This window comes from Lathyrus oleraceus, chromosome 5 (genome assembly GCF_024323335.1).
Source record: "Lathyrus oleraceus cultivar Zhongwan6 chromosome 5, CAAS_Psat_ZW6_1.0, whole genome shotgun sequence".
Taxonomy (NCBI): domain Eukaryota; kingdom Viridiplantae; phylum Streptophyta; class Magnoliopsida; order Fabales; family Fabaceae; genus Lathyrus; species Lathyrus oleraceus.
In genome coordinates this window covers 82984493-83001823 of record NC_066583.1, presented here as the reverse complement: position 1 = coordinate 83001823, position 17331 = coordinate 82984493, and positions in this window count along the sequence as shown.

The window sequence follows — 17331 nt, the reverse complement described above, 5'->3', positions numbered from 1 at the left end:
CAACTGGAATCGGGTGATGTTAGCTCTTAACCCTAACATTGAGAGTTAGGGTGAAGCAGATGAAATGGGAAGTGAGGGTAAGACCTCACAGCTCTTATCCCTGGCCTGGGAGAGCTTCAGACAAATGAAAGTGTGGGAGTTCAGAAAGTTGGAACTCTTCTCCACATATGACTGACTCAACAAAGATCTTGGGTTAATATCCACAATGCATCAATACAAGGTGTGTGAGCAAAGTGGATGACACACTGAATAGAAGGAGATGGATTGCACATCTCTTTTATCTGCCAATTGCCTTATCAAAGGACTTTTCCTGCTTGACACAAATATAAACAAACACAAGCATTGCCTCTTAAGGAGGGCTTCAGACAGGTGTCTGCCCAAGTAACAGGACAGGTCTTCCAGACTACATGAAGTTAGAGATTTTATACCTCAATGCTTAAGCAACCAAGCAAAGCAAAAGCAAGTTCACAATGAACTTAAGAAACTAACGTACCTGAAAACAATCTAACTCAGTCAGTATACAATTCACAAAGTCAAACAGACAATTAATAGTCAACAGTCAACAGACATAGTCAAATAGACAAGCAAGCAATGCATCAAGATGCAAGGCACAAGCTCAACTCAAATGATCTAAAAGCCACCTACAAAACAAGTCAAGGTTAGTCAACATCAACCAAATAATCCAACTCAAGTAATGTGAATCAATCTCCTCATGGCCATATGCTTCTTATCCTAAAAACAAAGCTCAAACATAAGCACAAACCACTAGGACAAGGCCTAGGGTCAAAGAGGGAGAAATAATTCAAAACAGAACATGAAAATTGACATGAATCAACCTTAATCAAATAAGAACATAATCCAAAAGGTCTCATGTCAATAGCATCAACCAAATTCATTTCACAAATCAAATAAGGCAAGGCATGCAAGTTGGAAGCTCGTTGAAGCAACAGAATGAACAAATCCACATTAATTCAAAAATAATCCAATAAATCTCAAGAAAAATCATGGCTAAACAGAACACCTCACATGATCAGCATACCAAGAATCAAGGCATTTGGACAAGTTTAAGCATGGCAATCAAATTCCATAAGGCAAGACAAGCACAAACAAGCTCAAATAGGGCACAATTTGCTACATCAACTTAGCACAAGCCTAAAACAGAATTGACAAATGATAAATGCCTCAAACCAAAGCCACAATAAACTTCAAAGTGTCTAGAAACAATGTGCAAAATTTCACATCCATATGATAAACAACCATCATTTCACAAATCATTGAAGTTCATGACTATCCAAAAGTCCACAAATGGTCATCCAGAAAGAAAAAACCCAAAAAAATCAAAAATCAATCCAAAAATTCCACAAAAATTCATGATCAATCATAACATCCAGAAGAAGCATCATGCAAAAGATCACATCATTTGGCATTTATTTGGCATGGCAAAGAAATTCATCAAGTTGAGCAAGCAAAGGTGTGACACACATTGTCACACCTACATTCAAAGGATCATAACTCAGCAACCACAAATGAGAAAAATGCAAACTCAACACCAAAATGTCCAGAAAGATGTCTAGTTTAAACATACCAAATTTCAAAAGCATTGGATGAAAACTCATTATTTCACAAAGCATATGGCAAGCAAGGTTCAAAAAGCACATGCATACACAAACCCTAGGCCAAAACATTTTTCAACCGTGCACAATTTCTGGAAAAATAGTCAAAAAATACTAGACATGATGAGGAACAAGATTCAAAAAACCACACATCATTTGGATCATTATTTATTGACTTATGAATTTTTGAAGTGAATGAAAAATTAAAAAAAACATGAAAGCAAGGTGCATGAATAACATGGAATAATATGTGAAATGCAATGGGATCTACTGGAGCCAGGGATCGAACTATGCATCAATTTGAACGCTGGCGTGCTACTGAGTGAAACGCCCCGTTTCACTAAAGGACGTGGCAGGGCAAACGAATATGGTCCAATCAATATGCCATGCCAGCAACACGTGGTCCAGTACATGGCTAATAACATAAAAACGCATGCAAGGCACGCTGAAACGGATCAAATGAGTTTTTGGACAGAAAATCCTAACACCTTCATCCACCTTCATCGTGTTCTTGAGGCCTCATGAACAAATGTGCCAGAAATTAAAAACAGTTATATCATTATGCTCATCTTTCCACACACAACACAAATCCATGCTCAATTTAACCTAATTCTACACACATTCAAAGATTCGAACGGATTAAGTTTCACACATCAAACTTCTAATCACTATATCTATCTCATTTCTTCATGAAAATCATGGATCTAAAGCTCAGTGTAACCACCAATGAAAGATCTACAACAAGCACACAACCATTTCAAGAATTAAGGAACTCGAATTCTAACCTTGTTGAAGCTACAAAACTGGAATCGATGGATTTAGGTCTTGAAAAGCAGAAGCAGATGATCCTTAGCTCTTATATGATCGAATGGAGGAAGGTTTGATGCTCAATCGTGCTTGATCTTGCTTGAATCTCCAACTGCCATTGATGGATGTAAACTTCAACAGCTTCGAATTTGCATGAAATCCTCTGAATCTTGTTTCCAAAGTGCTCAATTATACTTGTGGATGATGAACCAGTCAAGAACAAAGCAATATTTATGAAGAATTTTGAAGAAAAAGTGAGAGAACAAGGTGAAGAAAATTTTCAGATCTGAGAATTATGATGTGTTCACCCTGTTTTCTGTTATGCTTTGCCTTTTATATGAGCTCTTAATCACATCCTTAATCATGCTTAACCATGTGATAAGTGGATTAGTGAAAATGAAGTGTTTTAGCCAATTTGCAAATTCACCTTATACATGTAATGACCAATGGAACAGTGCACGTTTTTTGGCTCCAATTCACTTCAAACTCTGTTTTGAACCAAATCCAAATGGTGGAAAGTGGAAACAATGCATAATTTTTGAATTTGGAATTTCCCTCCAAAATTCAAATGGAAAACCAAATATTTTTGTGATCAAAATGCATGGCATATGATGCATGAATTGGATAGTGCATGTCAAGATAGAAATGTTGCAAAAAGAACCACTCCATTTGGACTTATGGTTTAAAAGTTATGCATTCTTGAAGTTCAAATTCACTTGGCAATGATTGATCCATATCTTCTCAACCATACATGCGAAATTCATGTTCTTGGACTTTTTGGAAATGGGAGAACAAGATATACAACTTTCATGTTCAAAAAAATTTCATTTGAAGCTTTCTTGATGATGTAATCTTGAGGAGAAAACCTTTCCATTTTTGGCAATTTCAAATTACAGGTCACTTACTATTTTTGGAAACTTTTCATCTGACCTCAAATTCTTCATTGTTGATGTTTGAAATGTCAAATGAGACTTGTTTGAACATGAAAGAAGTATTTCTAATCACTTCCCACCTCCAAATCCAACAGTTGACTTTTGGTTGACTTTTTTTAGTTGATAGATGACTTGGTCATGCACAGATGAATTTGAGCCTCAATCTCCTGATGAAATGGCTCCATAATGAAACCCTAGCTTCCACAAGCTCATTAAAACCATTTAATGATCCCCATCTCCATGAAAACCTCATCTCCTTGAAAAACCCTGACTGGCACAATACAACTGATTAGGGTTGACTAGAGGTCAAAACCCTAATCCCAAGGGACATGATCAGGAATAATGAACCTCTTGGTGATGATAAGACCATGATGATGGTGATGTACCATTTCAACCAAGATAAATATAAATCTCCTTGAGGAACCAAGAAACCCTAATTGAAGCACAAACCCTCAGATGACTAGTGATCAATTCATGAAACCCTCAGGCTTGAATCTCTTAACCTCTTTATCTTCTGAACAAGACTTGGGAGGATGACTTACTCATTGTTTCCACATGATATGCAAATATGCAATGACTAATGTCTTAAAAAATGAAATGCAATATGCTAAGCTAGTCCCAAGAGATGAGGGAAAATTTTGAGGTGTTACAGCGTGTACAATAGCCAGGGTCATATTTACTTTCTACTGTGCTCCGCGTAATCGTTGCCATTAATGCGTTGACTGAACTGTTGCACCGCCTTGTCTACTCATTGCCACGCGTATTCCTATTCAATATTTTCTTAGATGCTGAATCATTTCAAGTCCTTGTGCTGGATAGTCGGTGGGCCTCATGCCAACTTTTTCACTCCATGCACACTCCTTGGAACAAGGGCAATGGGCTATGCACTTTGAGGCCCATTGGAAAGTTCTCCTGCACCACTATTCTAGCCATACACCCCCTAACCCGAATCCTTTCTTTTGTTTATTTTTTATTTTGTTGATAAATTCTAGTTCTTTTTAATTCATGTTCTTGTGATAGTTTCATTTTTTAGACGTTCATTTGATTAGATTTTAATATCGTGTTTTCACCATGTTTAAAAAATAATAAAATACCTTTAATTGTCCATTTAATAGTTTCTTTGGTTTATGATCATTTTGATTAAATTGAAAATCCCATTTCAATTTAGGTGATGAATACTTTGTATGTCTAATTTCATTTACCATGATCATAGGATAGATCTTTGATTATTTTTCATGGATTAATCCATTGCCTTTTGAATCAATTTTAACCATTGTACACACTTACATATTGTTGCATCATTCTCATTCATTCAACTTTATCCCATACTAACTCATTTGTTGTTTTGTTTCAAGCTCATCCCTAGCTAGCCATCTAACCATTTCACTTTCATGCAATAACTCTGTATTGTTTGAAGCACCATGTCACGTGTATGCCTTAGGCATGGTACCTAGTTTAGTGGTTTATAACTTGTATTTTCCTTTCATTCCCTTTTCATTGTATTGTGTGGATCCATCCCCCCATTATGGGTTAAATGTTCCCCCTCCCCTTAATCATGTAATAACTTAGATTTATTGCTTCCTAGTTAGTTTACTATGCATGTTAATAACCAAGATAAAATACAAAACGATAAATCAAAGCATTTCAAAAGAAATAAAAGGTACTTGATTCAACATCAAGTTGCTTTCCAAATAAAACTCACACCATTGCAACGTGAATACTTGATCCAATATCAAGTATCCCTCATCCACTCCATGATCTATTCTAACATCTCTTCTCCAGTCTATTCTCAACCTCATTCTATCTCTCACTTCCATTCTTCACTCACTATTTTTCACAATAAATTCAAATACTTGATCCAACATCAAGTTCCTTTTTCAAAATATTTTCATAACAAATGGGAATGTGAATGGGGTGTACGTGTTTGTACACAACATTCAAGTAATTGGATTGTCGGCCGTACCTAGCCTGAGGACCCGACACTTGACTTTCCCCCTTAAAACATCTAATGATTCAAAGAAGTTAGATCTAGTTTATATGAGGATGAAAAAGAATAGTTATAACTTCATTGTTCTCTCAATTCCCAAGTACTTTGATCGCTGACCGTACTTAGTCAAGGGTCAGATACTTGTCTCCCTCTAAGTTCCAATGATTAGACTTGTTAAACTTCTTTCACAATTCAAATCTCTTTTTTTGGATGAAAAAGAGTGGTTAGGATAACTTATCCTCTCAACTCCTGAGTTATTGGACCGTTGATTGTGTATAGCCAAGGGTCTAATGCTTGCCTCCATGCATAAAATCGACCCCAAAAAATCAAATCCTCATTTGCCTTAGGGCTTTCTATATTCAAAACCTTTCAATAAGAGTGTGTTACTTCCGTTCTACCGTGAACGAAGCTTAAGCCTCCATGTGTGAGCAAGTAATGTTTAACTACTAGAGTGAGAACCAAGCGTATCCACTTTACCGCAAACAAGTAAATACTTTCCGCTCCCATGACAGAGTATACAAGTAAGTGAACAGTAGCACATGAACGTCAATAGTGTTAAGTAAAAACAACCAAACAAATACACCATTTTTGAGCCGAACTACGAAGCTCTGACTTCCCTATTGCATGTATGGGGATACGTAGGCACGAGGGCCCAAATCCTATACGAGCACACTAAATTAAAACTTATTTTTCCCCATCTTATCATTTCATCTCATTCCCAATAATAAGCAATTACAAATAAATAAACATTCATACACATTTGATACGAGCAAGTGGTTCCCATGGAGTACCATGGATGTGAGGGGTGCTAATACCTTCCCCTCGCATAACCGACTTCCGAATCCGCTCTTGGTTGCGAGACGATTTCTCTCATTTGGGGTTTTATCGTTATTTTCCCTTTCCTTTAGAATAAATAAAATTTGGTGGCGACTCTGTATTTTTTACGGCGCTTCAAGTGTTAGCTAATGTTAAATGTTATCTTCTACTTACTGAGCAAGAAAAAAAGAAAGAAAGAAAAGAAAGAAAGAAAAGAAAGACTTAGGATTTTTTAATATTAATGTGCCTGACAAGATTTTACAATCTTGCTCTTACGTATCTTCAGGTGCTATGAAGAACTCAAGGCGTACGTAGTTGTGCCCAAAGAGAACTACTAGGTTGATTGCTTTTAAAGAGAGTGATGCTTGAATCACATTTGAGCAATTAAACCTTTACTCGCTGCTCGCTCTTAGAGGATGAAGTCTTTGTTTGTTTCGCATCAAAATGGATGTTGCATACTCTTTTCTAAAAATGTTTTCGGGGTTGCACAAGGGCGAAAAACATATTTGATTGATTTGAGTATTTTGTTTGGATGACGATTACTCGAATGGCCGAGTAAGGCTACTCATATCAAAGTACTCGAGAAGAGGAATAAAAGGCTCTAGACCATCTCCCTTTTCATTTTTAATTGCAAAAGGATTTAAATAAGGTTAATGTATTTTGGACAGACGACAAATACTCAAATGTCCGAGTAAGGCTACTCGTATCCAAGTACTCAGGGAAGGGAAGGGAAGACTCCAGACCACCTCCTTTTTCGTCCAAGTTTGTTATGAACATAAGTTTGACTTAAAGTTTGATTATGAAAATAGTTTGGATGTGGCGGGGGAAAAAGTTTTTTTAACAGATGACAATTGCTCGAATGGCCGAGTAAGGCTACTCGTATCCAAGTAATTGATGGGAGGAATCGACGACTCGAGAGCATCCCCCTTTTCATCTTTAATGAAATGGTGTTTAATTACGATTACGTGTTTTGGATCTGAATAGGGAAAAGAAACTCGATGTTGGATCGATGTTTTTATTAATTGCGTTTGAATTGAAACAGACGGAATGATTTGATGGTTTTGAAAATGATGGAGAAGCAGATAGTGGAAATGATTATGATTTGTGAAAATTACTCAACGTTGGATCGAGTATTTGTTTTTGTTCTTTTTGAAAGTGTTGATTTTAATCTTTGAATTAACGATCAATTGATACAATAACGTAAATAAAAGTGGTAAACTCATTACATATTTACGGGAATAGGGGTACATTTTATCGATGTGAATATAACACAATAATTAGATCATACAAGCTTTAAAAGACAATTGTAAAATAAAGAATCTCGTTGTAAGAAGGCCCAAGAGAAAGCCAAGGGACTCGAAATGAAATCAGAAATTTAAACTACGTAATTTAGCGTTATGCTAAGAAATCGTAAGGCGATTCATGTAGAAATCGCCCTATCTGGGGTCAGTCAACAAAACTCTACGCGCTTTACCAATTTCTGAAGTTAAATTGATCGTACAAATAAATCAATTTTAAAAAATAAACAATTTAATCAATAAATAATAATAATAATAATAGTAATAATAATAATAATTAAAAATAATAGTAATAATAAATAATAATTAGCAAAAATAACTAATAAAAATAAAAACAAATAATAATAATAATAATAATAATAATAATAATAAGTAAACAATAGGATTCGAAAATAAAACTTAACAATAATAATCAATAAAATAAAATAAAAATGCAACCACAATAATAAATAATAATATCAATGATAATTAATAATCAATAACAACAATAATAAACAATAATTATACTTAACAAATATAAATTTAAAAATAAGAATAATAAATAATAACAATAATAAAGTTAATTAGCAAATATTAATAACAATAATGATAATAATAATTAATCCATAAATAAATAAATAAATAATAATAATAATAATAATAATAATAATAGACAATAAAAATTAACAGGTTTGTACTCAGTGAATCCATCCGTTTAACTTCAGAAATTGGTAAAGCGCGTAGAGTTTTGTTAACAATAATAATCAATAAAATAAAATAAAAATGACAACCACAATAATAAATAATAATATAATGATAATTAATAATCAATAACAACAATAATTATACTTAACAATAATACTTAACAAAAATAAATTTAAAAATATGAATAATAAATAATAACAATAAAAAAGTTAATTAGCAAATATTAATAACAATAATGATAATAATAATTAATCCATAAATAATAATAATAATAATAATAGACAATAAAAAGTATCCAAATAATAGACATAATAATAATAATATATATAAAAAAAATTAAGAAGTAATAATAAACAATAATAATAACAAAAAAAAAGATAAATAATAATAATAATATCTAAAATTATAATGATAATAGTAATTAATAATAATAATAGCAATAATTAGTAACTTAAACATAATAATTATTAATAATAATAAATAAAACAAAACAGAGACAAAATAAATAAATAAAAAGAAAAGAAAAAGAAAAAATGGACGAGCATCCACTTCGAAGAGAGTTTTCTAAAAACAAATTAAACCACTCCCCCATTCAGACGCTAACATGTGGCGGGGGAGAAAAGAAATTCAAAGAAAATAAAAACTCTTCCCCCTTCTTCTCTCTCCGGCGCACGGAAGGGTCGGCCGACCGGAAACGGCGGCGGCGTGCCCCCTTCTGTTCCGATCTCTCTCTCTTCTTTCAAAATCACATATTCAAAAATAATAATAATAATAATAATAATAAAAGCAAAACTTCTAACAATCAAAATAAAACCTCCACAAATTTCAAATAATATTTAAACAAAATGAAAAACAAAGAAAAAGCTACCAAATGTGGACTTCGTGGCGGTCGACGGTGGTTTGTCGGAGGGTTTGACGACGATGCAAGGTGGTGATAGAAAGGGTGTGTTGTAGTGTAGTTACGGAAATGTGAAGTGTTATTGAAGTGAATATTGGAGGGAGTATGCGGTGCTTAGTGTGGTTTTGAAGTTGTTGTTTTCTGTTAAATAAGAAATGGAGGTGGATGTTATGAAGTGGAGGTTTGTGTGTTTTATGTTGTTGGTGAGAAAGAGAGTATGACATATGTAGTCTGGTGTTTTATTAAGACCATGTTTGGATCTATTGTGAAGAATAAAAAAAACATTTTTTTTCTTCCTTGGACAATAAGTGGCCGTGTGGCTCTCTTCTTGTGGTTGAGAACCCTTCTAATTACATGTCTATAATGTATGTACATACATATATGCAACTGATACTATTTTTTTTAATTAATGATTTAGTGACAAATTATAATAAACTAAATGGAATTAAATTAAAATATGGAAACAATTTAAATTGAATAGTGATTAATAATTAATGATTGCTACAAACAAAATTAAACTATTTTAAATAATTAATTTAAAATAAAAATGTGAATTTTTTTAAAATAATTAACATGGACATATTGAAAAAAAAGAGATAATAATGAATAAAAATCGGGCGCAAAGGTGCCTGAAAAAAATAATTTTAATGCACCAAAATGATCAACGCGAAATGAACTTCTCGGAAGCATACAAGTTTTGAAATAAAAATCGACCGGTTAAAAGGCTCGGGCGGATAAAAATGCGACATAAAAAGTAGTTGAAAAAAATAAAACGAGCACACCAGGTTAAACTACGTGAACCGTAGATTAAGAAAACTGACGTTTGAAAGCTCAATTTTGAAATTTTTCGCCCGCTAATTCGAAGTACAGTTGAGAAACGATTTGACTGTTCTGTCTGTAGATTCAAAAAATTATTTCGAGCGATATTTCAAGTGCTATGCGAAATAAAATGCATGTTGTGATGAGTAGAAAATGCAAACTTTCAGTGAATGTACTAATTCACTTACTGAAAAAAATGTGAATGGACAATCAAATGCAAATGAACCACCCTTGGACCATTTGCTTATGATTCTCGATCACAAACAAAACCTCACAAAGATTCAGATGATGACAACACTCTTGATTATCACTCTCTGAACCTCTAAAAACAAGATGCAATGGAACGAACGATGCACTGAGATTGAGAAATCAAGTTTTTCAACTTCTTAATCAACAAATAACTGAATGAATGCCAATAAGACCAAATAAACTGCCAAAAGTCCTGACTTTTTATCTGAACCCTGATGAATGCTTGTAACTGATTGAATGCATGACAAAAATGGATATATTTATGCTATGTTTATGCGAGTGAAAACTCAGGGTAAAATTTAGGGTATAACAACCATATCTTAGACCCCTCACTTGTTAGTTCATACCAGTTTTACTCTTGGATTTATATTTCACCCCTTTTAGGAGTTCAAACAACACTATCCTTTGGTTCAAACCATACTTTGATCACAATTCTTCTCATCTCCCACCACTAGTTCTTTGAACTACAGAGCTCTGAATTCCTCATTGCACTATGAGGATACGTAGACATGATGGCCCCAATCCTCACCGAGCACTTTATCTATTTCTTTTCTTTTCCCATTCTTTTGCGAGTAATCTTTAGATATTACACCTATTCGAGCGAGAACAATCAAAATGGTTCCCATGGAGTACCATGGATGTTTGGGGTGCTAATACCTTCCCCTTGCATAACTGACTTCCTTACCCAACATATCTCTTTCCCCCAGGTTTTATCGATGTTTTCCCTTTCCTTCGGGAATAAATAATGTTTGATGGCGACTCTGTTGTATGTTCGAGCATGCGATACGTTCGAGTATATTTCTGCTAGCTTCATCGTGCAAACAACTTTTGCAGATGAGCAATATGATCCTCCTCAGTCTGGGATTTGACAATCATATCGTCAACGTGGACCTCTATCTCTTTAGTAATCATGCCATGAAAGAAAGTCATCATCACTCGTTTATGTGTTTCCCTAGTGTTCTTTAAGCTGAAAGGCATCATCTTGTAGTAGAAGGTTCCCGAAGGGGTGATGAATATGGTTTTCTCCATGTTATCTAGGGCCATTTTGATCTGGTTGTATCTGGAAAATCCATCCATGAATAAGAAGACCAATAACTAAGCTTTATTATCCATCAGTACATCAATGTAAGGCAAGGGGAAATCGTCATTTGGACCTGCTTTGTTTAGATCTTGGTAGTTAACGCACACTCATACTTTGTCATCCTTCTTAGGGACTACCGCAATGTTGGTAACCCATTGTGGGTATTTTGCCACAACTAAGAAACCTGCGCTGAACAATATTTTGACTTCTTCCCTGATCTTGAGAGATATGTCGGGTTCAATTCTTCTTAGTTTCTGTTTCACCGATGGACATTCTTCTTTAAGCGGAAGCTTGTGCATGACAATATCTGTATCCATTTCGGGAATATCCTGGTACGACCAAGCGAATACGTCCGCATACTCACGTAAGAGTTCGATCAACTTTCCTTTTCTCTGCATCTTTCAAGGCAACGCCTATCTTGACCTTTTTTTATCCTCTCCAGATCCAAGATTGATAATCTCCACTGATTCTTGGCGTGGTTGTATGACTTTTAACTCCTACTTCAATAGTCTGACTAACTCTTCTTGGAGTTCATAATCTTCCTCACCATCCTCTTCTGCGTGGTTAATTGGGAAGTCAAAGTCATATGGGACTATAGCAGTGTCATTATCAATGGAATTAGGGGTGGATCTGTATGTTTTTATGATTATGCTTTATTTAGAAAAGAGAAAAGAAAAGGTGTATATAAAACATTGCCAATTAAAATAGAAATGAATAAAAATGAGCATAATTGAATAAGAAGTGTATTCTTTATTCATGATAATCAATGTTTAAAACAAATGGGTGCCCAACAAATGTCTTCATAATTGAATAAAAATGAATACAATGCCATTCACTTCCTTCCAGGACTCCATACTTCTTAATGTCTTAAGTTGGGTTGACCATTACAATGTTAAGCTCTCTCAGAGCCTGAAAGAAGGTCTCCCGTGTTTCTCCTCCCACATCAATGTATATGAACAAAGATAAGTGGCTCATAAGATATCCTCCCCACCACCAACAACTATTAGCTTGTTATCGACAATGAACTTAAGCTTCTGGTGGAGAGACAAAGTGACTGATCCATCAGCGTGAATCCAAGGATATCTAAGTAAACAACTATAAGTTGGATGAATATTCATAACTTAGAAGGAAATACAGAAAGTGTGAGGACCAATCTGCATTGGAGGATCTACTTTTACAATTACAACCCTCCTAGAACCATCAAAAGCTTTCACAACCAGCGCCCTGGGTTTCATACAAATTCCTTCTATTGTTAGCTTTATCAAAGTTGTTTTAGGCATGACGTTCAGGGATGAACCTATGTCCACAAGTACTCTGGACAAGATGGTGTCGAGACACCTCATAAAAATGTGTAGAGATTTAATTTTGAGCTCGTCCCTCCACTGGAAACTCATCATTACTAAAACCCAGGCAACTTCTCGCAGTAATGTCAACCAGCTCTCTATCAAGAAGTAGGGGTTAAACCCTAACATCTAGCTCTCTCCGTCTATGGGTGTACTTTTTAAATGGCTTATTAATCTTTTAAGTAAGAGTTTGTATTTAGGTAGGGTTTGGGCCATGCAAGTGTTGTATTGATAGTGCTTTAGGAAAGCCTCAATTAGGTCCTTTCATGCATGAATGTGACTCCACTCCAACTATATGTACCATTCCAAAGACTATCCACTGAGACTGTCTTGGAAATAGGGGATGGCCAGTTTATCATTGCTAGAATATGCAACCATTTTCCTACAATACGCTCTCAAATGAATTTTGGGACAACTAACCCCTTTGTATTTCTCAAAATTTGGTACTTTAAATTTTGGAGGAATCACTATGTCTGACACTAAGCACATGTCAAAGGTGTATACACCATAGACATCATGCCCATTTATGACCCCAAGCCTCTCTTCTAGCACACAATATTTGTCATTAGACTTATTAGTTTATGGCTCTTCAGCATTCACCACCAGATTTGCCCATTTTATTTGGCATAAACAAAGCAAATCTATAGCCATATTTGTCATGTGGTGATCCTTGCACGACCGTGGCTGCATGGTTTTCTTGTATGATATGGATCTCAACCGGGATACGTATAGGTTAAGGTATAACATTGCCCTTAAGTGGAGGAGTGTAACCACGTGGAAGTCTGTACATAGGATTAGTTATCATAGGCGGCAAGATGGAGGTAGAAGCAGCATTTGGAATAACATTTATGATGACGACCTAATGAAGTTCTTCCTCCCTTTCTGCCATAACATGTATGGACTCTAAAAGATGGTATACATTTCCCTTCATAAGATTCATATCCACTCTCAGGGCAGCCTGATTCTGCTCTAACTGATCCGTGATCCTTTGGCAGTTAGCTCGGGTACCGTATCCACTCGAGGAATCAATTTGAAATGATAAATTCTTTTGGAGATGAAGAAGATGAAATGAGTTTTTGATGCATGTATGCATACATGAAGATGCATATGGATGCATGGTGATGCAAAAGCCCTTATTTATTTAATTTTTATGCAAAGCCATGCAATGTAATGCTATGCATGTTTCGGTTTATGGGTAAGGTTTTGAATAATTTGGGCATGGTTTCTCATGGTAGTAGGATTTTAAGTGCCTTTTAATCAATAACCCCCACAAGTAGGCTATAGGTTTGTTAGAAGGTTCATAAAGTCATTGATCCTATTTGAAAATATTGATGCCATATTGACTACTCATTAGACAATAATATCCTCAAGAGGATGTATTCTAGGCGGGGAATTTTCACCAACCAGATGAGACTTACGTCTCTAAGGTCAACACTACATAACCATCGACTATAAGGTTCTAGACATGGTTCCCATAGTCATGGATCCCACCTGAAAATATTATCGACATAATAACTACTCATTAGACAATAATATCCTAAAGGGGGTCTATTCCGAGTGAGGTATTTGCATCAACCAAGAGAGACCTATGTCTCGAAGGTCGACACTACACAACCATCGATATTTACAACAAGTTTAGGGTTCTAGACAAAAGGTCCATAGAGTCATGAATCCTAATTGAAAGTATTACCGCCATAAAGACTACTCATTAGACAACAATACTCTAAGAGTATCTACCATAGGCGGGGTCTTCACGCCAACCAAGTGAGACCTACGTCTCAAAGATCAACATTATACAACCACCATCTTAAAATTAGGTTTTTCTCAAACTCTAGTATAAAGTCTTTCTCACAATGTGTCAACAACCAGAAAAATCTAACCATAACATATAAGAAATCATACAACAAATGAATAAACATTAATAATTACAGATAAGAGATAAACCATTAAGAGATGAAGAAGAAAGCAAGTAAAAAAATGCTAACACTTAACCTAAAAACAACTAAACCATGTTTGACTCTCTTAGGAATAATCTCCCTAGCAGAGTCGCCAGCTGTCGCGGTGCGAAAATTACTTGAGCATACAAACGCTCGAAATACAATAGAGTTGCCACCAAAGTTTAATTTTTAAATGGGAAACATTGATAAAACCCTAAAAGAACAAAAATATGGTAGTCATAACCAAATTCAGGTTCAAAAGTCGGTTATGCGAGGGGAATGTATTAACACCCCTCGCATTTGTTGCACTCAACGATGACCGTTTAATTAGTTTTGCGAATAGAGTGTTAGCGTAAGTTATTTTCTTTCTTCTAATTATTACTATATGCTTCTAAAAAGGAATAAAGCACTAAAAATATTTTTTTATTAGGGTGATTGACAAGATTGAGAGTCTTTCTCTTACATATCCTTAGGTGTGATGAGGAATTCAAAGCTACGTAGTTCTTAGTAGCAAATGAGTGTTTGTTGACTGGTTTTAACGAAAACTGTTTATGTCACATTCTAGCGGTTAAGCGTTGTTTGTATGCTCACGCGTGAGAGGCTTAAACGTTTGTTTGTATTGCGGTAGAATGGATAAAACATCATATGTTTTATGAAAAAGTTTGCAGTCACACTTAGGCAAAAATATGTTTGATGATTTAAAGTTGTTTTTAGGTGGAAGACGAGTATTCGAAAAGCAAGTTATACAACTACTATCCAAATACTCGGGAAAGAAAGAGACCTACACACAATTAATCCTTTTCATCCGAACTTATTGCAAAATATGTTAGGCGAATTAAGTCACAGTTCCTTAATGAAAGACGAGTATTCGAACGACAAGCTCTACAACTTGTATCCAAACAATCAGGGGAAAAGAGGCATACACCCAATTCCTCCTTTTTCATCTGATTTATTTTGAGAAAAGTTTTTGACATGTTTTTGGTAACTTGGAAAAGGACTTGATGTTGATCAAGTGATTTGATTGATTTTTTTGTCTGAGAAATGATTTTATTAAAATGTTATATTTTTATTTTGGTTTTAAAAATGACTTGATTTAATAAAAAGTTTAAATGTTTTCTCTTTGGTTTTTGATTAATTGATTAATAACATGATATAAATAATAAAATGAGAATAAGTGAGGTGTAAACAAACAAGGGCGATATGAAGTTAAACAAAATAGAAGAAAACCCAAGGCCCATAATCATAACATGACAAAGAAACAAACAAAGAAACTAGGGATGCATGTTGAACAAATAGGTGCCCATAATGCCCAAAAGTGAGGCCCACGCTTCATGTGTCTCACACCAACAAGGGGCATGAGGTTAACATTGGTGGTATAGTATCCAAAAGAGGCACCTAGGCCCAAAAAGAGGCCTAACAAATAGAAGAAAGTTAAGACAAAACATAAGAGGGTGCATAACACTTGAGGGGTGTATGAAGTAAACCAGGTTGGGCCTTAATGACCCCAAACTCAACCAAACCATAAGCTCGTCGCAAGGTACAAGAGGGAAATACTCTACCCCTCTCTCAATTTTTCTCTTTTTTTATCTCTTCAATCCCACTCTCTTTGTTTCTCTCTATGCACAAACACCCAAACCAAACTCTTTTCTCACATTTTTAGATGAACACCCATAAAACTACATGAACAAATGAAGAACAACTCAAGAACACCATGAGTGTTCTTGAGCGAAAATCCAGTTTTCACCAAAAACCTAACCAAATACAAAAATAATCAACATTAACCTACCATAAAAATGTCTTTTAAACCTGAACCCGAACTTAGAAACATCTAACAACAACAAAATCAAACAAAATCAAACATACATTTTCAAACCCTAAGTTCCAAATATGAGCGAATTAACAACATACAATACAAATTAACAAAGGGGAAAAAGCAATCAAGCACACAACAACATGAAGCAAGAAAAAAAACATAAAAGAAAAGGACGCTAGAGATACCAAATTAGAGATTCTACGACGAGCTTGAAAATGTCCCGATATTGTGTTTTTACTTGCTATGTTCGCTTATTCTCCTTCATAATCCTTTTCTAGTGCTTCTAATTCCTTTATTCTTCTTTATCATCCTTCTCAATTTCTTCGATGTATGATACTACTGTGATGTTGATTGAAGTTGCTAGGAGAAGGTTAAGCTCATATTAATTAGAGCTTAAATGAGAATGAGCTATCTGTGAAAGTTTTGGAAAAAGATGTTGCGAATTACTATCACAGTGTTGATTTTTTTGTTATCAATTGGAGATTTTTTGTGCTATTGGTGGCTACTGGTTTTTGTTGTTTCTCTGTGGAATGATGGCTGTTGATCTTCTCTACTATTCATCTTAATTTATAGTGCAAAACTTAAGGTTTTTAATGGTACAACTTTTGTCATTTTCATGAGTTGGCAATGGTAATGGAATTGATAGTGGAATTCAAATTGTAATATGGAGCAACAACTTGTCCTATTTGGTGAGGGAATTGTGTGAATATTGTGATAAGGATGAATGGAGAGTGAGTTTGTTAGAGTTTGAATGAGAAATTGTGAGTTTTTATTGAGTGGTGAGCAAGAGTTGAAAAATGTGGTTAGAGGATGCATATGTACGTGCGAAAATCCTTTCATGGCAAATTCATGTATGTATGGATGATAGAATAAGATAATTGAATTTTGTCTTTTATGCTATCTTTATTTTTGTTCATTTTTTGTCTTTTGGATAATATATGCATATGATGTATAACAACACGTATGATAAATGGTACATAGATAATACAATGCACATGATTAATGATTAATGACACCTAAAATGAATGGTAAAATGGATTTAAAGCTTGTCTTT